This window comes from Sarcophilus harrisii, chromosome 5 (assembly GCF_902635505.1).
Source record: "Sarcophilus harrisii chromosome 5, mSarHar1.11, whole genome shotgun sequence".
Taxonomy (NCBI): domain Eukaryota; kingdom Metazoa; phylum Chordata; class Mammalia; order Dasyuromorphia; family Dasyuridae; genus Sarcophilus; species Sarcophilus harrisii.
Window position 1 is genome coordinate 61,268,719 of NC_045430.1, and position 23,689 is coordinate 61,292,407.

The 23,689-nt window shown below is 36.8% G+C and overlaps 1 protein-coding gene across 1 annotated transcript in view; it reads right to left on the reverse strand.

Moving 5' to 3' along the window:
* Positions 1-23,689, reverse strand: part of NINJ2 (ninjurin 2) — a 150,927-nt gene that overhangs the window by 115,851 nt on the left and 11,387 nt on the right. The window lies entirely within an intron of this gene.

The window sequence follows — 23,689 nt, forward strand, 5'->3', positions numbered from 1 at the left end:
TGTGTCTCTTTCTAAACTCCTAGGGAATGTGCCAGGACCAAAGATAAACAGAGACTTGGAATTGAGAAGTTTTGTTGTTGTTTAACTGTTTTTAAGCCTTGTGCCAGTGGCCCTCAAAGAATGGTTCTGTTTTGTACCAGTAAAGTATATACATGTGCACCTTCTCACTGCATGGCCACAGGCAGGGCAATGAGCCTTACTGCTTATCAGTTTCCTTATAGGGGAAGTGATAGACTTAAAATAGATGATTTCCATAAGTTCACTTTCAGATGTAAAATTCTACATCTGAGACCTATAACTAAACTCTTGTTTCTTGTATGATAAAAACAACTTACCTATGATATAAGAATCATGGATCCTTGAAGTAAATTTCCTTTAACTATTATCCTTTTTTAAAATTGCCATTTGCCCCTCCTATACCCTCAAACTTATCACCTACTATCACTCTTTCCTTTCACTGACGAAGTCCTAGAAAATAGCTGTCTACACTTGATGTCCCCACACTACCACATTCCACTCACCTCTCAGCCATGACTTCTGACCTCACCAGAACAAAACTGTGCTACTTTTCTCAGTCTCTGTTAATCTGTCTGTCTCCCCCCTCCCTCTTTGTCTGTGTGTGTGTGTCTCTCTGTCTGTCTGTCCCCCTGTATATATATTTAATTCCCTCATACACATAAACACACACACATATATATACTGTGTATGCATTTATTCCCCCCCACATGTACATACATACATTAAATACATACATATTATATATAAACATAAAGATCTCTGTATATAATAGGCATGTATTTATTCCCTCATACACATGTATATACAGATTTAAACATATACATATTATATATGTGTATATACACATACATATACATATAATATGTATATATTTACTCCCAGGATTTCTTTTGAGTGTTTGTTTTAAAAAATTTTATCAAAAAAAAAATGGAACTCCAAATCTTATAAAAATGAATGTTGAAAACTACCTTTACATGTATTTGGAAAAAATAAAATACTATTAAAATTATTTTTAATTATTGATAACTTTTTCTTTTATATCATCTTTATTTCTGAATATATCCCTATCCCCTTTCCTGCCCAGTGAATTAATCATCCCTTATAACAGGTAATTAAAAAAAAAAGAAAAAGAAGAAAACAATTTAGCAAAATCAATCAGCATATCAACAAAGCCTTACAATATATGCGATATTCCACACCCATAGTCCCCCACTTCTGGAAAAAGAAAAAAAAAAGAAAAAAGTAAAAGAAAAAGTGGGGAGAAGCATTCATTTTCTCAACTCTTCTCCAAGGTCAAACTTGGTCATTGTAATTACACAGAGTTCTAGGCTTTTCACTGCATTTTTTGATTGTTGTTCTTTTTATTTATCTTGTAATTATTACAGATATTTTTTCTACATACTGCTTATTTCACTTTATATATCTGCCCATGTTTCTCTGAATTCTGTATATTCATATTTTCTTAGGGCAGCTAGATGGCATAGTAGATAGAATGCTGGTCCTGGAGACCTTAGTTTAAATCTGGCATCAGATTTCTTAGCTGAGTTTTCCTAGGCAAGTCACTTCACTTCTGTTTGCTTCAGTTCCCTCCACTGTGAAAAGGGGATAACAATAATAATAATACTTAGTTGACATAGTAAGGATCAAATGAGAGAATGTAGGAACCTTTTTAATTTTTTTTTTTTGATGAGGCAAATTGAGGTTAAGTGACTTGCTCAGGGTCATGCAGCTAATAAATATTAAGTGGCTGAGGCCAGATTTGAGGCTCAGGTTCTCCTATCTTCAAGCTGATACTCTATCCACTTCACCCTCTAGCTGCCATTTGGGAGGGGGGTGATTAATGCTTTAATTTTAGACACTGTGCTAAGGGCTGAGAATGCAAAGAGAGGCAAAAAATAGTATCTGTCCTCAAGCAGCATGCATTATAATAAGAAAGATGGTATATAAATGAGTAAATACATGCAAATATATGAGAGTAGAGGCATTGTAATTTGATGGGGAGACCCTAGTAGCTGGAGGTATTGGGAAAGATCTCCTTAGAAGATGAGATTTCAGCTGATTCTTGAAAAAAAGCTAAGAAAACTTTTTCTTAAGGTAGAAGTGAGGGGGCAAATATGGGATCATCTGTTACAAAGGTATGGAGATGAGAGATCATATATTATATTGAAAAACTGCAAATAAGAAAGTGTAATTAGATCTGAGTGCATAGAAGAACATAAAATATTAAAACAAAAACTGGAAAAATAGAAAGCAGTCAAGTTACAGAGCTTTAAAAGCCAAAAAGAGGACTTTATATTTGATTCAGGAAGTTACAGGGAGCCAGTGGAGTTCATTGAGCCTGGGAGTTAACCTGGTCAGACTTACACTTTAGAAAAATCACTTTGGAATCAGAATGGTGGGTAGATTGGAATGGAAAGAGACTTTTGAAGCAAGAAGACCAGTTTAAAGGTTATTGCAATAGTCTATGTGAGAGGTTTTAAAGGTCTTAATGAGGATTGGGGTTATCTGAGTGAAGAGAAGAGAATGTATACAAGAGATGATATGAAGGTAGATTTGGCAACAGATTGGATATATGTGGTGAGAATTGAGGAATCAAGGATGGCACTGAGTTTAGAACGCAGGTGACTGGGAGGAGGTTGGTGCCATTGACTATAATAGTTAAGAGAAGATGCAGGCAGAAAGATGAATTCTGCTTTGGATATATTGAGTTTGGAAACATTACAGGACATCTAGGTATAGATAGCCAAGAAGCAGTTGGGAGTGCATAATTGTACTTCAGTAGAGGATCAGTTAAGTGGTACAATGAGTGGAGTATCAGGCCTGGAGTCAGCAAGATTTGACGACTTCAAATCTGACCTCAGATGCTTACTAACTCTATAACCCTGGGCAAGTCACTTGAAGTCCTCTTTGCCTCAGTTTCCTCATTTGTAAAATGAGCTGGAGAAGGAAATGACAAACCATTTCAGTATATTTGCCAAGAAAACCCCAAACTTTATGAAGTCATAAAAAGTTAGACATGATCAAAACTACTCAACAACAACAATAAAGATACTAGGGAATGGGGGATTTTCTTCATAGAGATGACTGTTGACCTATCAGAGATGATGAAATCACCATATCAGATAATATAGAGAAGGATTCTTAACCATTTTTTGTGGGGGAGGTAGATCTTCTTTGGCAGTCTGGCAAAACCTAAAACTCCCTTTTAAGTCTGTAAAATAAAACATATAAGATAATAAAGGAAACCAATTATATTTAAATATAATTATCAAAATAGTAAAAGTTGCAAGTTCACAGATTCCCTGAAATCTATCTCCCAAGGGATTCATGGCTAATAATCCTCAGTATAAAGAAAAAAGAGAAAGGGGATTAGGACAGAGCCTTGTAGAATGCCCCAGTTAGTACTCATGACATGGATGAAAAACCAGGAAAGGAGATTGAGGAACAGACAGGTTGTAGGAGAACTAAGAAAGAACAGCATTGTAAACACCTAGAGAGGAAAAGATGTCCGGGAAGAGAAGTGAATAACAATACCACATGCTGCAGAGAGGTCAAGAAGGATAGACTTTTTTTTTTTTTTTTTTTTGCTTTGGTGAAGCAATTGAGGTTAAGTGACTTGCCCAGGATCATACAGCTAGTAAGTGTTAAGTGGCTGAGACTGAATTTGAACTCAGGTCATCCTGACTCCAGGGCTGGTGTTTTATCCACTGTGCCATCTAGGTGCCCCCAACATCAGACTTTTTGAAAATTAAGAGATCACTTATAGCTTTGGAGAGAGAGGTTTCAGTTAGATGTTGAGGTCAGAAGGTTGAAGATGGTTTAGAAGAAAATGAAAGGAGAGAAAGTAAAGGAACGGAGTATAAATGACTTTCTCTTTTTTTTAAAAAGCTTTTTATTTTCAAAATATATGCACGGATAAATTTTCAACATTGACCCTTGCATAGCCTTGTGTTTCAGATTTTCCCATCCTTCCCCCCACCTCCTCCCCTAGATGGCAAGCAATCCAATATATGAGATTTTTGGGGAATTTTTAATTATAGCTTTTTATTTATAAGATATATGCATGGGTAATTTTTCAGCACTGACAAATGCAAAACCTTTTGTTCCAGTTTTTCCCCTCCTTCTCCCTACCCCCTCCCCCAGATGGCAGGTTGATCAATACATGTTAAATTTGTTAAAGTATAAGTTAAATACAATATATGTATTCATGTCCATAGTTATTTTGCTATACAAAAAGAATCGACTCTGAAAGAGTGTACAATTAACCTGTGAAGAGAAATCAAAAGTGCAGGCAGACAAAAATAGAGGGATTGGGAATTCTATGAAGTGGTTCATACTCATTTCCCAGAGTTCTTTCCTGGGTGTAGCTGGTTCAATTCATCATTGCTCTATTGGAATTGATAACCCAATATATGTTATACATGTTAAAATAGATGTTAAATCCAATATGTGTAAACATTTATACAACTATTATGCTGCACAAGAAAAATGAGATCAAAAAGGAAAGAAAATGAGTAAGAAAATAAAATGTAAGTGAACAACATCAAAAAGGGTGAGAATGTTGTGTTGTAATCCACATTCAGTTCCCACAGTCCTCTCTCTGGGTGTAAATGGCTCTCTTCATCACAAGACCATCAGAACTGGCCTAAATTATCTCATTATTGGAAAGAGTCTCATTCATCAGAAATGATCTTCCTATAATATTGATGTTGCCATGTAATATACAATGATCTCCTGATTCTGCTCATTTCACTCATCATCAGTTCATGTAAGTCTCTCCAAGCCTCTCTAAAATCATCCTCCTGATCATTTCTTATAGAGCAATAATATTTCAGAACATTCATATACCACAATTTATTCAGCCATTCTCCAATTGATGGGCATCCACTCAATTTCCAGTTTCTGGCCACTACAAAAAGAGCTGCTACAAACATTTTTGCATATCTGGGTCCTTTTCCCTTTTTTAATATCTCTTTGGGATATAAGCTCAATAGAAACACTGCTGGATCAAAGGGAATGCACAGTTTGATAACTTTTTGAGCATAGTTCTAAATTGCTCTCCAGAATGGCTGGATCCATTTATAGTTCCACCAATAATGTATCAGTAGATCATCTTTTCATATGATTAGAAATGGTTTTAATTTTTTCATCTGAAAATTGTCTGTTCACATCCTATACATGGTTTTCTCTTTTTTTTATTTATTTATTTTTTATTTAATAGCCTTTTATTTACAGGATATATGCATGGGTAACTTTACAGCATTAACAATTGCCAAACCTCTTGTTCCAATTTTTCACCTCTTACCCCCCACCCCCTCCCCCAGATGGCAGGATGACCAGTAGATGTTAAGTACATTAAAATATAAATTAGATACACAATAAGTATACATATACATGGTTTTCTCAAGGAATTCAACCAGAGTAGATAGGAGAGATATTGGATGAAAGCTAGAGGGGAGGACAGAATTAATTGAGGATTTTTTAAGGACTGGAGACATGGCTACATTTATAAACATCAGAGAAGGACCAAGGCTTCAGAACAGGGGAGACTGAAAATCATGAGAGATAGTGAGGATAATTTTTTGGAGAAGTCAGGATGGAATGGGATAAAGGCAGCATGTAGAAGTGTTGGCCTGTCTTTAGTCATATGAAAACATGCACTAAATCTCTATTGATTAAAGAAATTCAAATTAAGACAACTCTGAAGTACCATTTCATACCTCTCAAATTGGCTAAGATCATAGGAAAAGATAATGATTAATGTTGGCGGGAATGTGGGAAAATTGGGACACTAATATATTGTTGGTGGAGTTGTGAACTGATTCAACCATTCTAAAGAGCAATTTGGAACTATGCCCAAAGGGCTATCCATGAAAGTATGTATACCCTTTGATTCAGCAGTGCCATTACTGAGTCTTTTTTGCAAAGAGATAATAAAAGAGGAAAAAGGGTCCACATATGCAAAAATGTAGCAGCTCTTTTTGTGGTGACAAGGAATTGGTAATTAAATGGATGCTCATTAGTTGGGGAATGACTGAATATGTTGTGGTATATAAACGTAATAGAATATTATTGCTCTGTAAGAAATGATGAGCAGGCTGATTTCAGAAAAGCCTAGAAAGACTTACATGAATTGATGTTAAGTGAAATGAGCAGAACCAGGAGAATATCGTACACAGTAACAGGAAGATTCTCTAATGCAATAGTGATCCAAGACAATCTCAGTAGATTTGGTGATAGAAAATGCCATCAGCATCCAGAGAAAGAACTAGGAACTCTGAATCCAAATTGAAGCATACTGTTTTCACTTTTTTTGTTTGCTTTTTCTTTCCTATAGCTTTTCCCTTTTGTTCTGATTTTTCTTTCATAACATGACTAATATGGAAATACATTTAAAATGATTGTAACATTCTGTTAGATTGTTTGCTATCTTGGGGAGGGGGGAGAGAAGGACAGGAGAGAGGAAAAAGATGGAATTTAAAATATTAGGAAAAAAATTGGAATTTAAAATGTTAGAAAAATGTTGAAAATTATCTTTAATGTAATGAAAAAATTGAAATTAGAAGTGTTGGCCTTAGCAAGGAAAGGACCTACTTAATCTAAGACCAAAATGAAGGAGGAAACAATAAAGAAAGATGTCTTTAATGACTAGATGAGGAGAAAAGGGAGTTCTCAGAAAAATAGTGTCTTTTTTTAGGTATGAGGCAAGATCCTAAGCTGAGAGAGTGGGGGAAGGGGATGTCATGGGCAACATGAAAAGATATGAGAAGGTCTGGAACAGCTGCTGGGATAGCAAATCAATTAGGAAAGAATAGAATGTTTGCCTTGCTGCAATGAGGGACCAACTGAGATAACATAAATTCATTGGTCCCAGTCAGCACAGTTCTGTGGCAGATGGTGGGAATAATGCAAAACCATGTATCCTTGAAGTATTTAATAATAAAAGCCAGATACCATGTCAATGAGATCTCATACCTTTTAAGTGTTTTCTCCTTCAAGTGTTTCCAAATACATTATTGAAAAGAAATCCTACTCTTCTCATTCATTTTGGTGTCTTTTGCCCTACCCAAGCCAAGTAGTGACTGAAACTTTTAAGTTGCCCTGACAAATGTTATTCTACCATCCCTCAGTTTCCCCCTGCTACCCACACATATATGCACTCCAAGCTGGGGGTGTCTGGGCCATACATGCAGAGGGATGGAAATTTTTAGATTAAGTTTTAACAACCCTCCAGAAAGGTTCTGGAAAAGTCAGTGTCTTGTTATTTCTGGACAGGATAGAAAGGAAGCGGGGTGGTAGGGTAATTGGAATAGGAATGTGATAAACAATCCTCTTTTTTTGTTCTTTGTATATTACAATGTTTGTGTTTATGTAATTGCTGATTATTATTATTAAATTCATAAAAATTAAGAGAATAGGAATGTGAATGCTCCCCAGGCCTGGATGCTTCTCCTTGGAGTCAGTAAGGATTCAAGGTCACAGATTCAGATCAGATTTCCATGATAAAGAAACCAGTTCTAAGCAAGAATTTCTTAAGAGTCAGCATCCCAAAAAGCATTTTTTTGTTCTTAGGAAGGCCAGGATCTTCAAAGTTTCTCCACAGTTCATCTTATCCCCTGCAAATATATCAGTGTTTATGGTTTCTGAAATAGTCCTCAAAGGAACTCACCTGTAGCATCTTTCATCCACTCTAGAGGCCCCTAGAAGGGAACACACCTTAAGGCAACACTATGGTAGGAATGCTTGAGAAAGACTTTGACTTGGAAGCTCTGAAGCTGCATAATTACCAGTCATCCAAAAGACAGTGGAGATGACCAAGTTGGGACAAACAAGATGTAATGCTTCACTAACAAACTGAGAATATGAAAGTAAATAGGATATAATCAAAGACAAGTACGAAGAGAAAAAGAGGCAGATCAATCACAAAACACGAGCATAACAGAAGTACAACAGATGGCCAATCTTCAAACTGTACTGGTACTCATATTAAGAGACTGTCCTAAATTCAAATTATCTTAGTTTTACCTTGGAGCTAATTCCAAAGTTTTGAGAGGTCATCAGACTCTCCTATCTGTTCCCCAACACTTAGCAGCAAATGTTCTCCACATGAAGAATTATATGGTAAACACTGCCCATGGCCTTTTCCTACTATACCTCTAAAAAGTGAGAACAAAAATCAGTGCATAACTCACATATCTGGAGTTTACTGAAGAATTTAAGTTAAGGCAAGAGATTAATAAAACTATAGGCTTATAGATTTGGAGCTGTCAGGGACCTTAGTGAATGTCAAGTACAATCCCCTCACTTTACAGATGGGGAAACTGAGACTCAAAATGACTTGCTTAGGATCATATAACAAGAAAGTATCTCAGACAGAATTCAAATTCAGATGGTCAGATCTTGGATAAATAGTACAAAATTGCTAAGATCTCTTTGGCAGATGCTTCTAAACTGAGGGGCATACTCCTCTGGGTATATAGAATTTCTGAACCTCTGCCAATCTTCTCTTTAATAATACAAAGACTAGTATCTATTTATGTGATGGTCCCAGGATGAATCTTTGGCAACAATGCAATTTAAAACTGGTTTTCTCTAGTGTACATAGACAAAAAGTTCCACTGCTGATGTCAGTTCTCATTTGTAAGGCCTTTACTCTTTAGGTGCTTTTGAAGAAGTAAAAACATTATTTGGCTAGGGAATGTGTGACTGAGCTCATGGACATCTTTTCCATGTGTTATTTAACCAGGGCACATTAAAGTCATTTATAATCCAGCCTCTTCCTACTTTTCCAATCTTCTTGCAATTTACTCCCTTCATGTACTGAAAAATCCAGTGACATGAATCACCTTTCTATCCCTCTAAGATCCTCCATCTTCCAAATCCTTGAATTTTCACAGACTGTCCTCTATGCTTGGAATGCTCACTTACCCTCTTCCCTCCTGGCTTTTCTGGCTTTCCTCAAGTCTCAGCTAAAATATTATTTTCTCCAGTAAGCCTTCTTGATCCTACTTAATGCTGATGTCTTCCCTCTGAGATGACTTTCCACGTAATATATACATATATATATATATATATATATATATATATATATATATATATATATATGTATATATATTGTATAAGTATATAGTGGCTTGCCGATTGTTTCCCCCATTAGAATGGGCCCCTTCCTTAAAGACAAGAACTGCTTTTGCCTTTCTTTGTATTCCCAGCACTTAATATAGTGCTAGTACATAGTAAGCTTGTTATGTCTTTTCTGCATTTGGGATTGGCTTTAAGGCAACTTGGCTTTGGCACTTATTCAAGACCCTCAGAAATCTTAGGCTCCAGTTGTCTAGGAGAAAGTTAACCTAAAGATGATATATAGTTGATGACATTGAGAGGTGACAGTTATCTCAGCATGTCTGTTTGGCTTGTATACTAATCCTGAGAATAACCTTGACAGAGATTAATGTTATCTTGGGGGATGGAGGGAGACAGGAGGGAGTGTCAAATCCTTTACAGAAATTACAAGAGAAAAAACCTGTGGCATTTTTTGACAAGCAAATTTATGGGATTACATGTGGCTATGTTTCAGAGAAAACTCTGAACTTTTAACACAGAATTTCAATAAATCATACTTAATGCAAAAGGTTTTTCTGCTTAGAATAGGAGTCTCCCCAAAAGTATCCCCATTAGATAAGAAATAATAGCAATAATAATATTAATATTAGCAATAACAACAATATTACTGATATGATCCTTCTTCTACAAACATAAATCCATACATCAGTGGTTCCTTGAACCATAAAGATAATCGTTGTTGTTATCATTGTTGTTATTGAGTCATTGCATTCACTTCCAACTCTCCATGACCCCATTTTGGCAAAGATACTGGAGTAGTTTGCCATATCCTACTCCAGCTCATTTTACAGATTAGGAAACCAAGGGATTTACCCGGGGTAACATAATTAATAAGTCTCCTGAGGCCACATTTGAACTCAGGAATCCTGACTGCAAGGCTGGCTCTCTATCCGTTGTGCCACCTAGCTACCCTGAAAGAGCCAAAACAAGACATTGGACCTTCTGGTTTATATGATAAAAAAGGGATTAGTAGACACTTTGGATCCAAAAGTTAAAGTTATTAGCATGTAATCAGGGTAAGTAGATTGATGATTCAAGAACAATAGGAGAGTTAATTTAATTCATGGTTCTAAAACTTGGGATGTGATTAGAGAAGAAGGAAAAATATAGACTGTGGAACAAGACCACTAACTAAGCATTGAAGAAAGTGGCTATAGAGTAAGGAGTGAAATAGTGGTCTCAGAGAGGCAGTCACCTATCAGTAAAGTGAATCCCCATGGAGGAAATAGTAAATAAATCAACCAAAGAAAATGAGAAGGAAAAGCATAATAAAATTTCCCTGGCCAAACTTACTGTTTGGCTTATACTGTGCTTGTACCAGTTCTCAGTTACATAAAAATACTCAAAGGACAAGCAAAACATAGAGGCAGAGAGCTGACCTTAAAGTCAGAAATTCTTGTAGTAAATCCTTGTCTGATACTGGCTATGTGACCTTAGACAAGTCACTTAAGTAACCTTAAGATGCAGAGAAGATATTGCACAATATAAAAGTAGAGGGATTTCCTGTATTGATGATAACATAGACCTGAATTAAAAAAAAAAAATTACTAGCTTGAATTACTGGACTATGAGCACTGTAAGTAAGTCCATGAATTAGTTAGATTAGTCCTTATGTGCTAGCATGGAAATCACATTACAATTTATAACATCTTTGCTCAGGAAAGCAATGTTTTTAAGCTTCTACCAATTAGATAGTCTTTTTTTTTCCCCTGAGGTAATTGGGGTTAAGTGACTTACACAGGGTCACACAGCTAGGACATGTTAAGTGTCTGAGGTCAAATTTGAACTCAGGTTCTCCTAACTTCAGGACTGTTGCTCTATCCACTGCACCATCTAGCTGCACCTGAGGCAACCCATTATTAAGCTGGAGCATGTACTACTGCAATAGCCTTTTGATTGGTCTTTCTGCCTCAACTGTCTCTTTTACTCTAGTCCAGGGGTCCTCAAACTTTTTAAATAGGGGACTAGTTCACTGTCCCTCAGACTGTTGGAGGGCCGAACTATAGTAAAAACAAAAACTTTGTTTTGTGGGCCTTTAAATAAAAAAACTTCATAGCCCTGGGTGAGGGGGATAATTGTCCTCAGCTGCCGCATCTGGCCCATGGGCCGTAGTTTGAGGACCCCTTCTAGTCCATACTCTATTCTGCTGTCAAACTGATTTTCCTAAAGAGTAAGTCTAATCATGCCCTTCCCTATTCAATAAACTTCCTATCACCTCCAGAATAGAATGTACATATTCCTCTATTTGACATTCAAAACCCTTCAAAACCTGGTCTTTCCCCAGGGGCACCCACTTAGCTTTTGATCTTTTGTTACAATTAAAAAAAAAAAACTATTGTAAATATTGTTCCTCAAAACATTTCTTCAGACTATATGCCTAGTAATAATGTAATAGGTCAAATTTAATGACTTTGGGAGTATTATTCCAAATTGCTTTACAGAGTAATTAGATTAGTTTATAGCTCTTCCAGCTGTGCATACACATGTTTATCTTCCCATACTCTTGACAATTGTCATTTTTTGGGCCATCTTTGCCAATAAAAAATTGTCCATTTTACATTTTACAATTATCTCAAAAATGAGCTGCAGAAGGAAATGGCAAACCACTCCAAATGGGATCAAAAGTTAGACACTACTGAAATGACTGAACAACAACATTATCTCCAATGTCTATTTGATTAAGAACTCTCTCCACCATCGCTAGTTGTGATAGAAAACTTCTTCCTTTCTCTTTTAAAAAAACAAATTAGAATATTGAATAAGTAAGTGATTGTTTATGTGTAGGTAATGCATCCATTTGTAGTTTATTGAAGTCATGCTATGAATTGTTCATCTAAAACTAATTTCTCTCAGGCTGTTTTCCAATTTTCCTAGAACTCTTTGTCAAATGGTAAGTGTTGCCGCAGTAGTTGGTGTCCTTGGGTTTATCAACTCCCAAATTAATATGTTTTATTGCTTCTGGTCTTCTGTATCCCAATATAATCTACTAATCTAGCTTTTGTTATTAATATGATATTATCATACCATAAGAAGTGAGCAAATGGTTTGGAGAACATTTGGAAGACCTCTATGAAATGAAATAGTGAAGTGTGAAGTAAGAGGACAATGTAAACAGTGACAACATTACAGAGAAATACAACCCTAATCAATGCAATGATAAACCACAATGTCCAGAAAGCTGAAGATGAAATATTCCACTCACTTTTTACTAAAAAAAGTAGAATGAACTTAATGTATATAAAAGACAGACATTTAAAGCATGAGTAGTGTTTGGATTTTTTGCTGGATCATGTGTTTATGACAGGAGTTTTATTTTTTTTTTATCAATATAAGGGAGAAGTTAGATGCTTATTAAAAATAAACAATTTGTTTGAGTTGGCATTCTGTGAATTTTAAAAAATGAAATAGAGGCAGCTAGGTAGTGCAGTAGATAAAGCACCAGTCCTGAAGTTAGAAGGACCTGAATTGATATCTGACCTGGACAGTTAACAATTCCCAGCTGTGTGACCCTGAGCAAGTCACTTAATCCCAATTGCCTCAGCAAAAAAAAAAAAAAAGAAAAGAAAAAAGAAATATATTGTTCTCTCTGCAGATCATTTGTGTCACATAGTAAAGGTTATAAACATAGCTAATACATTATGGTTTGTTCAGATTTTTTGTTTGTTATTTTGTTATTTATTTTGCTTAACTATTTTTTGTAATAAGGAAAGGCTTTATTAGAAGGAGAAATCATTAAAAAGTTAAGTGATAAAAAATAGATAAAACTTTTTTTTTCTTTCATTTAATTTTTGGTGGAGGAAGTGAAGTCTTTTAAATTGGGTAACTAGAAAAAATGGTGGTGCTTTCGATCAAAGAGGAAATTTAAGGAGTAAGATAAGTAAAAATTCTGGACAGTTTGATTTTGAGATGCCAGTAACATCTTAAAAAGACAATTGAACTTAAGAAGAGAGAGAAGTGCTGATTATAAAGATTAATAACTATACCTCCCAATTAGCTAATGACCTGGGACTGAAATCCAGGCCTTTTAACTCCCAATCCAAAGTTTTTTCATTTATACCATACTGCCTCCTAATTCAGTGCAGTAGACACAGAGGAGCTTCAGGAAAGGGGTGGAAAGGAAAAGCAGTATAATAATACAGTTCATCTCCTCAAAGAATTTATAATTATGTGTGGGAAAGAAGATTGACTCTCCAAACAAATTAGAAGACAATGAAAGACTAACTGAAATAAAATGCTAAATTAAATATAATCAAGTGCCAATCCCTTCTTCCCTTCTGGTTCTCACATTCCTTCATAAATAAGGGAGAAAAAAAGAAAAATATATATTAAGATAGTCTTTGATAACAAAACAGAGCCTTCACAGTAGTCCCCAAAATCGAAATTTTTCTGATAATCTCCCCTATCACTGTTGCTGGGGTAAACTTCTACTGCCTTCATCCAAGAGATCAGGGGCTTCTACTGAGAAAACTATTATCATAAAATGTTACCAAAATTACAAATTGCACAATTACAAAATCCTCTCAGGCCAAGGATCCTTCCATTTCATGTTTCCTAAGATACCACCTCCTTACCGTGTACTCTAGCACATTCTCAATGAAACTATGCAGACTCAAGAATCTAAGTTTATGAAGCAACTAAATAAGTCACAAGTCCACAGATTCCTTTTACTTCATCCAGTTCAGCAGGAGTTCCCACATAATTTGAGGTTTTTACAATCTTTTATAGTATTCCTTCCTCTATATGTCTCCTTTCAATCTCTAGTCCACCCCCAGTTATAATTTTTCTTTCTCATTTCTCTTGATGACTAGGAATACAAAGTCCCTTATGTCTGGGTGTCAAGTCTACGCCTTGTTTCCAAAATGAAACAGCTCTCCTCTTGGCCTCTGGAAGCTTAACTTGGCAGCCTCTTTAATTTCCACAGTTATTCTAAACAGAACTTTCCTTTTTTTTTCTTGATACACCATTGAGTCCCTGTTTATCATCCCTCTTGTGAAAGGCAATGTTTAAAGATCAGTAACCATTAGAACAGCTAAGTTCTAAAATGACTTCAGAACTTATGGAATGACATTGGGAAAGTCACTATATCAGTCTTCTATCTGTACCTCTATGATTTATTCAAAAACAAAAACAAAGCCTTTGTTCTTCTCGTAACATCCCAAACTATCTATGAAATACTCTTGGAACTCAGTGACCCTGATGTCTAAAAAAGTATCCAATATTTTCATAATTCTAATTCTGTATTTCTCATCCTCTATCCTAGGTTCCCATAGTTTCTAACCTAGTATCTTTTTGCAGCCCTAACAGTATCATAAAATGTTACCAAAATTACAAATTGCATATTATGGTTACTTTGTTTCCAAATGGACCAAGGATTTTCAGTCACATATGATTTTGGAAGAAGGTGTATTGTATGGCTTACCATACTCTCAAAGCCACTTCTTTCTTATCTCTTAACATCTCTTAAAGTCTCATCTGGGACTTTTTGCCATTGGTTTGAGTTTAGGAGATAGTTTCCCAAGGGCTTGAGTGTTGAGCTGTTCTACATGTGCTCTTGCCAAGGTGGTAGGGGATCTCTCCCTTGCATCTGCCAACTCTCTCATCAAAATCTGTTTTTCCCTAATCATGGAATGAACTTTGGTAATAGCTGTTGAGATGGCACAGGCAAAGTTATTTAGACTCCTTTTACAAATGAGGAAACTCAAGCCCAGAGAAGCATTTGATCCAAGGTCAAAAAGTGGAAACTAGAATGGAGACTTGGCATATTCACTTGACTCAGTCTGGAAATTAAGCTTTATCTCTCTTCCTTTTAGTCACCTAACTAGAAAAATCTGCCTCTCCTTATTGCTTGTACTTTCTCACCTACTCGTTCACTTCTCAATCCCTTGAAAACTGACTTTTGACACCACTAATCTAATGAAACAGTTTTCTCCAAGGTCACAAGTGATCTCCTTATTGGTAAATTTAAAACAATCTCCTCACTTCTGATGCTTCTTGATTTCTGAAGCACTTGACTTCTTCCTGCTACAGATTCTCTTTCCCTAAATTCTTGAAACAATGTTCTGTTGTCTCTTGTGCTTCTTTTCTTAACTGACCATTCCACTGTCGTATGCTTTTCATGATGATGATTAATATTATGCTGTCTATGCCTGGATGACCTTAGGGTTATGTCCTGGAACCTTTCCTTTTCTCTTTCTCCATTTATATGGTTTCAACTTTCAACTCTGTACAGAATGATTCCAGTATCTATATATCTAGCTCTCATCTTCTGACTTCCAATCTCTAATCTCCAACTATCTATTAGACATTGACACTGGATGTTCAGTAGGCATCTCAAACTCAATTATGTTCAAACCAGAATTCATCTTTTTATGCCTTTTAGTCCATCTTTTCTCTAAACTTCTCTATTCTATTGAAGTAACTACCATGCTTCCAGCCACCTATTTTCAGAGTCATCTTCAACTCTTTAATCTCCCTTCCAGATAGCTTATTGGTTCCTAAGCCTTGTTTCTATTTTAACAACCTCTCTCCCAACTGTTCCCTTCTTTCCATTTACATAACTACCTTCTTAAAGTAGTTCAGACTTCAGAGCTTCTCATCTGGGATCTTTCATCTTTCAGTCTCTTTCCTTCTCCAAATTATCTTCTCACTGCTATCAAATTAATATCCCTAAAGCATAGGTCTAATCATGTTATTACCCTGCTAAAGAAATTTTGGTATTGGGGCAGCTAGGTGGTGGAGAGAGCACCAGCCCTGAAATGAAGAGGGCCTGAGTTCAAATTTGGTCTATGTTAAGACATTTCCTAGCTGTGTGAGTCTAAGCAAGTCACTTAACCCCAATTGCCTCAGAAAAAAATATTAAAAAAGAAATTTTGCTATTTATCTATTGTATCTAAGATCAAATGTTTACTTTTTTGTTTAGCATTTGAAGTTCATCAAAATCACAATCCAACTATTCTTCTAGGCTGATTACACATTCTTTCTCTGTGTTCTAATACATAAATTGACATACTTTTTGTTGTTGTTGTTGTTTTGTTTTGTTTTGTTTTTTGCTGAGGCAATTGGAGTTAAGTGACTTGACCAAGGTCACACAGCTAGGAAGTGTTAAGTGTCTGAGGTCAAATTTGAACTCAGGTCCTCCTGACTTCAGGGCTGGTGCTCTATTCACTTCTCCATCTAGCTGCCCCAACATACTCACTATTGTCCCATATACAGCATTAAATTTTTTGCTTTCATGCTTTGTACGAGCTATTTCCAGCTTGGAATGGACTCTCCAACTCACTTCCAAATCATGGAATCCCTAAGTTCCTTAAAAGCTCACCTAAACGCCACCTCCTTCAAGAGAGTTATCCTAATTCTTACAGTTGCTAGGGCCCCTTAATCACTTTGTATTTATACATATTTGATATTTACTTATCTGATACAATTTCTCAGTAAATGAACCTGTGATGTTCTTCCTTCATATCCCTAAGTAAAATATGCTCTTGGAGGGTAGAGACTGTTTTGATTTTGCATTTGTGTCTGTGTCTATCATAGTGCCTTGCACAGAATATGACTTATTTTAGATTAATTGGTTGTTTAGATTTGAGTTCCAGCTTCTCTATTTCCCTGCTTAGAAACTAACATTCCTTTTTTGAATACAATCTCTTATCATTGTTCTTCTTCCTATACTACTCTCCTCCTATACCTGTACTTTGAACTCAAGGGAGACATCCATTCCTTCCATCACTCAAAACTTTTCCAAGCTATTAACTTTCCTCTGATCTCACTTCCATTCCTTCCAACCTAAACACAATAATTAATCCATTTCAACTCTCCATTGTTCCTCAACTCTTGCATTATTTGAGCCCTTCCCTCTTCCAGCCATTTTTCTCTCACCAGACCTGTCACTATCTGCTTCTACTCTCAATCTACTGAATAAAGCTCACAATCATCCTGAGTGGAGACACACAAATTTATTTTATCTAACCTCCCTTCACTGGGGCCTCATAGCATCAAAGTAGTTCTTTTATTCTTTCCTAATTGATCCCTATCTCATTTCCTGCAGAAGCTTTTCCAAACTTTCTCTTCCTTCCTCAAACACTTCACACCTGTTCCTCCTCCCTTACTCTCATTCAGACCCTTGCCTCTTATTTTCCTGAAAAATATTGAAGCCAGCAGGCAAGAGTTTCCACTCTTCCTCATCCCCTCTTCCAAATTCCCCTTTCTCTGTCATAAGTATCATCATCCTTCTCTTCTCCCAGGTTCATAATCTTACCATTATCCTAAATCAGCCCCCTCCATATTCAATCAGTTCTCAATCTTACTTTTCTACCTTCACACCATCTTGCCCATGTGATAACTTCTCTCCATACATAGTTAACACTTTACTTCAAGCCCTCAATACCTTTTACCTAAGTTATTGCAACAGTTTCCTAATTGTCTCCCTTCCTTGGACCTTTCATCACTCCAGTCTATCCTCCATATTGCTGCCAAAATAATTTTTCTGAAATACTAATCTGTCTCTATTCAATCAACTGCACTGGCTTTCTATTGACCCTAAAATTAAATATAAACTTCTATATGTTTTAAAGTCCTTCATAACCTGGTTCCAATCTTTCTGGCTTCACTGCACATTCTTCCCTCTCCTGTGCTCTGTGAGCCAGACAAACTGAGCTCTTTTCCATTCATCACACACAACACTCCCATCTCAATCTTTTTTTTTCCCTGAGGCAATTAGGGTTAAGTGACTTGCCCAGGGTCACACAGCTAAGAGGTTTGAAGCATTGGGGGTAGAGCAGACCAAGAGAAAGAGAAAAAGGTCAGGGCTTAATGGAGTAAGAAGATGACATTCTCAGGAAATTAATTAATCAATATGTATTTTGAGTACCTACTATGTGCCAGTCACTGTGTCTGGGGATATAAGCACAAAGAAGTTAACAGTTCCTATTTACAAACAAAACTGTAGCGGGAGAGATGAGTACATATAAAAATACTTAGTAATGGGAGGTAGTATATATAGAGTATATGGGAGGTAGTGCTCTAGTAATTCAGGCCAGTACTCTGTCCATTGTGCCATCTAGCTGCCCCTCTCATCTCAGTCTTGATACCTTTAGAGAGCATCTCCCTTACCTGGAATGCACTGCTCACTGATCTCCCCCTCATAAAATCTCTCATTTCCTTTAAGGTACTGTTCAGGCATCCTGATTTCTGAACAGCTAGGGCACTACCTCCCATATATTAATCAATATTGATTAATTTCCTGAGAATGTTGTCTTCTTACTCCATTAATCCCTGACCTTTTTCTCTTTCTCTTGCTCTGCCCTACCCCCAATGCATTTCCTTCCCCAAAGTTCCAACTTCTAAATCTCATTTATTAAAAATAAAATAAAAATAAAAACCATCTTTTTGAAACCAAGACAGAACTTTCCTGAACCTGGAAATCTTCAAAGGAACCTTTCCTAAAATGGAGCAGACAAGTAGGTCACATCTGGATGATGGCGAGGGAAAAATGACTTTACAGATTAGAGAGGGGGGGTGTGGGTAGGGAAAGGCACATTCATTACAGAATGAAAAACAAAGTAGTGGCTATCTTACAGAAAGACAAGCCCCTGCCTGCCTGTTGCTACAGAAAGCACTTGAAGGTACAGACACTACCCAGGCAGTCCTGAGAAAAGCCAATGACTTTTCTTATGATTCAAGAGACACTTGCCAGAATTTAAGCATGAAAAAACTCAGGAGTCATTTCTGATCTTTCCCCATCCCTGATACTGTGGAGGCAGGAAAGCTGATACTTTTTCATCATCTTTCCTAGGAGAGAGAGAAAAAAAGAAGAGGAGAGAGAAAAACAAATAAAAACAGAGAGTCAGAGATAGAGAGAAAAAAAGAGAAGAGATAAAGAGAAACAGACTCAGAAGACTAAGACAGAGAAAAAGTGATACAGAAGTACAGAAAGAAACAGAGACAGAGAGAGAGGGAAGGAGAGAAAGAAGGAGAGAGAGGGAGAGATAGACAAAGAGAGGAAGAAAAGGAGGGAGAGGGAGGAAAAGTAGAAAGAGGAAGAGAGAGAGGAAGAAAAAGAGGGGGGTGGAAGAGAGAGAGAAAGGGAAAAAAAGAGGGAGGGAGAGAGAGACAGAGACAGAGACAGACACAGACAGACAGAGAGACAGAGACAGAGACAGAGACAGAAACAGAGACAGAGACAGAGACAGAGACAGACGGAGAGACAGAGAGAGACAGAGAGACAGATTTCAAAGTCTCCTTGACCTGAACTCCAATCACGTAGTGGCTTCCTACTAACTCAAAGACAAGCTTGCACAGAGAGTTTTGGGCTTTTACTCTATCAACTGCATCTTTCAGCCCTGCAGTCCAGATAGAGTCCAAAGAAATAACCTAGAATGTCCAACCCAGATGGGACACAAAGAAGTTTTAAATGGGGTTCATCAGAAGAGAGAGTGTGGTACAGTAGAAAGAGTGTTGGATTTGAAGTCAGAGGAATGGAATTTGAAAGCTGTTTACATGGGCAAGTCACTTCATGTAACTGGACCTCAGTTTCTTCAATCGTAAAGTGAAAGGTTTGGACTACATGATCTCTAATATCCCTTTCAGCTCAAAGTTATAATCCCTTGATTAAAACAGAACAGAGAACTACTAGCTCTGGAGTCTGAGTCTTAGGATAGAAAGCTGGGAGGAATCTTATAGATTCCACCCCTCCAATTATACAGATGAGGTAATGATGTACAGAGAAAGGTGGTCTAAAGCCAGAATTGAGATCTAAACTTAGGTCTTGCTCCATGCCTATTGTTTTCCCCATATAGCACATCACCTCTTTTCATTCTCACCAGTTCTAGAGTGAGTTAAAACTTTTTCAGAATATAGTTTTTCCCTTATCTCTCTTTTTTTAAATGATAGCTTTTTTTTTCAAAATATATGCAAAGATAGTCTTCAACATTCACCCTTGCAAAACCTTGCGTTTCATATTTTTCTCTCTCCTCCTCCTTTCCCCTCTTCTAGTCCCCTATCTCTCTTAAAGAAAGCTCATAGCTAAGTATCAATTTTAGCTCTGCTATGAAAATTAGAGTGGGGGAGGTAGGTATAATATTCAAGTTCCCAGTTCCTGCCTGCTTTCATAATCCCCACCTCCCTTTCCCTGGGTAGACTCAGTTCAAGTGATGGGTGTGGGTGGGTCACACTTTTAGGAAATGGATTGTGGGAGGGAAAAGATCCTAGCTGCTTGAAAACAGCCAGTTCAATTATAAACATAGAAATCTGAATAGAAAATGTGTATCCGGGCGTCAAGATTGGTCCCTAGGCTCCAGCTCTGGGGCACAGGGCACACACACACACACACACACACACACACACACACATCCCAAAGCTTGCCGAACAGCACACATACTCTGTAGTAAACAAAACCCAGTTCTCTGGAAAGGGAAGATGGAAACAGGGAGTTCACTTCTGGGGAGGACACAGGGGTTTTCCATTCTCTTGGCATGGAGACTGGAGAATTTCCAGCTCCTAAACTCCACTGCAAACTCTTTCAGGGCTATGAGGACTGAAAGAACTAAAGAGCATTTATTAAGTACCTAGTATGAATGAAGTGCTGTGGATACAAATAGAAAAAGAAGATAAAATTCATTCTAATGAGGGAGATGTCAATCCCACATAAAAGTTTTTAGCTGCAAGTCAAATGAAAAAATCCAGTGTTCCTTCAGGTATAGCTGCTAAACAATAATGCATCATCTTTAATATCATTTCCTCCATATGCCCAAAATTTTCTAATCCATAAAATGGGAATAGTAGCATCCACCTCCCCCAGTTATTATGAGGATAAAATGAGATAATAATTATAAAGGACTTTGAAACCCTTTAAGTACTAAGTAAACATTGTTATTTTTATTATTATACATAAATACTTAAAGGATGGATGATTTCATTCGTATGACTACTTCTATCAAAAAGCTGGAAACCTTTCCATACCTTAGTGGATAGTTTTATGATATATAGCCAAAATAAATCACCACATAACAGCTAGATTTCTGACAATCACCTCATGAAGTTATTAATTATTCTGCTCTCTCATCTATCTAGAAAAATAGCTTGGAAAGAGCACAGCTTAGGAAATCTGAGTTCAAATTCCCTTTAGCTACTACTGTGCACTTTAGTAAATGTGAATTCAGTAAATTCAATAAACTTAATGCTCATCTGTAAAACTGGAGAATAAAAACCTGTATTGACAGGTTATTGTGAGAAAACTTTGTAAACCTTATAGCACAATATAAATGTGAATCATTAATATTAGGTAAGAGAATACTTGACAGCACAGTCTAGGGTCTGACAATAAAAGATTAGAGTATACCAAGTAATCTCTTCTTAAGGTACAAATTAGTCTCTTAAATGAATCAGAAATGGAACAAGTTGATAGGATAAAGAATGGTAGTCCCAGACCTCTGGTACCCAAATTGAACCTCTTTTAAAAGTCTGTTCATTGGGCCTCAGAGACACACATAGAAGAACCCAGAGCCTGATAAATGGAATAGAAATGTAAAAGTAGAAAAAGGAAAAATGTAAGAAGCCCCTTGAAACCCAGAGAGAGACAACCCAGGCAAAAGTAAAGAGTACAAAGAGCCAGGAATTCTGGGACTGAAGTTGCCTGGGCCAAAGGAACATACCATGTGCCCAAATAGAAACTATGTTGTTAAACCTTTTTCTCCTTGCCCCCCTGATCATTGACCTAGAGTCATAATCCTTTTTTGTCTGCTTGAGGTCCTTCCTTTTAGAAGACCTGGGGCTTTTTCCTTTGTGTCTAATGGGGAAGTTTGTTTACCTTTCTTTGTTTTAAATATTTACTTTGTCTTTATAAAAAATGGTAATCACTGGCATACTTATAGGAAATACAATCCAGAGGAAGCAACTAAGAGGGAAACATCTCCAGAAAAGAGATAGAAATAGACTGAACATTGAGGTGTTTTTGTAGAAGTTCTGTCTTTGCCTAGAGACTCAGAGCCAACAAAAAAGATCAAGATAATAGTAGATCTTTTGGTCATTTTGGAAGTTTAGCAACTTCCCAGAATGCAGAAGGTGTGTTTATATAGTAGACTCATTTTGGTAATGTGAGGGACAAATAAGGTGGTTGACCAACCTTGATCATCACATCAGTGTGTGTGTGTGTGTGTGTGTGTGTAATACTTTAAGCAAGCTCCAACAGGACAGAAATCTATGTTTCTATCTTTCCTAGTGTCTAGCACTGTATTCATTAGTCATTTGATAAATGTTTATTTAATTATATGTTCTGTGGAATGATACAATTCTGGATTCTCTCTTCCATGATAACTGTGGCTCTGACAGATGAGAAAGGAATCTATCATCACTTGGGTCTTTTACACACTTCATCTGGAATATATCTCTTTCCCAGGCTAATTAAATGAGATGCCTTTCCCCAGGTTGGGTATAAATCTTTACAAAGATGTGGCAGGAGGGAAATTGTGAGAAGGTGGCAGAATAAGACAGGAAATTACCTGGCTATCTCAAATTCCTCCCACTCCAAATTAAAATAATATCTCACAGTGATTTTTTTGAGCAGCAGGAATAATTAAAAATCTAGGTCTAGCCTAAAACCATTGGGGTAGATATTGGAAGAGATCTGACCTTCCGGTGTGGCCAGAGCTAAGTACAGATGTTTATCTCAACAAGCAGCAAGCCCTGGGGCAATTGTGTAGGCAGCATCTAGGGCTTTGGGAACTTTCACCTCCTCCACAGGGAAGATTGCAGAGTTAGGACCCTATATTGGGACCCAGGTGTGTTGACCAAATTTGGTCCCAGGTTATAGCTTCAGATGAGGAAGAGCAAGTGTATGTTATGTGAGTGTGACAGCAGAAAGATGGAGCTCTTCTAGTTGTGGTCTCTCACAGAAGAACACAATCTCTGGTTTCCATTCCAGAGCAAAGCGGCAGCTGAAGTTTGCAGTAGCAGGATGCTAGTAGTGTGTTCAGGGATCAAAGGAAGTGAGAACTTTTTTTTGCAGTGGCAGGAGTGCTGAAGGCTCTGGACACAGCTCAGGGGTAGATTTGATGTCATTCATAGACCAAGGCATGAGTTGGGAAGAGCCATGACTATATTTGGCCTTATATCATAGCATGATGGAAGAACCAGGAAGTTAAAGACCCCCAGATAGAGCTCTGAAAACAACAGCATGAAAACCCTGAGCGTAGAGTCATCATTTCCCAAACCCCAAGAGCAGAGTCTGATACTAATATAAAGTTAATAGTCAAGAAACTGGCTGTTAAACAAATAAACAAACAAACAAAAAAGAGTAAACAACAAAGAAGGTCAGGATTCAAACTCAGAAGATAGTGAAATCAAAACAGCTGCTTTAAAACTTCAGAAAATAATGTAAAAGAGTCACAAGCCTAAAAAAGTTCCTAGAGGATCTTTAAAAAGACTTTAAAAATACAATAAGAGAAGTAGAAGAAAATTTTGGGGGGGAGGAGGAAACGAGTAATGCAAGAAAATTATGAAAAGAAAGTCAATTAATTTGAAAAAGATGCAAAAACTTGTTGAAGAAAATAACTCC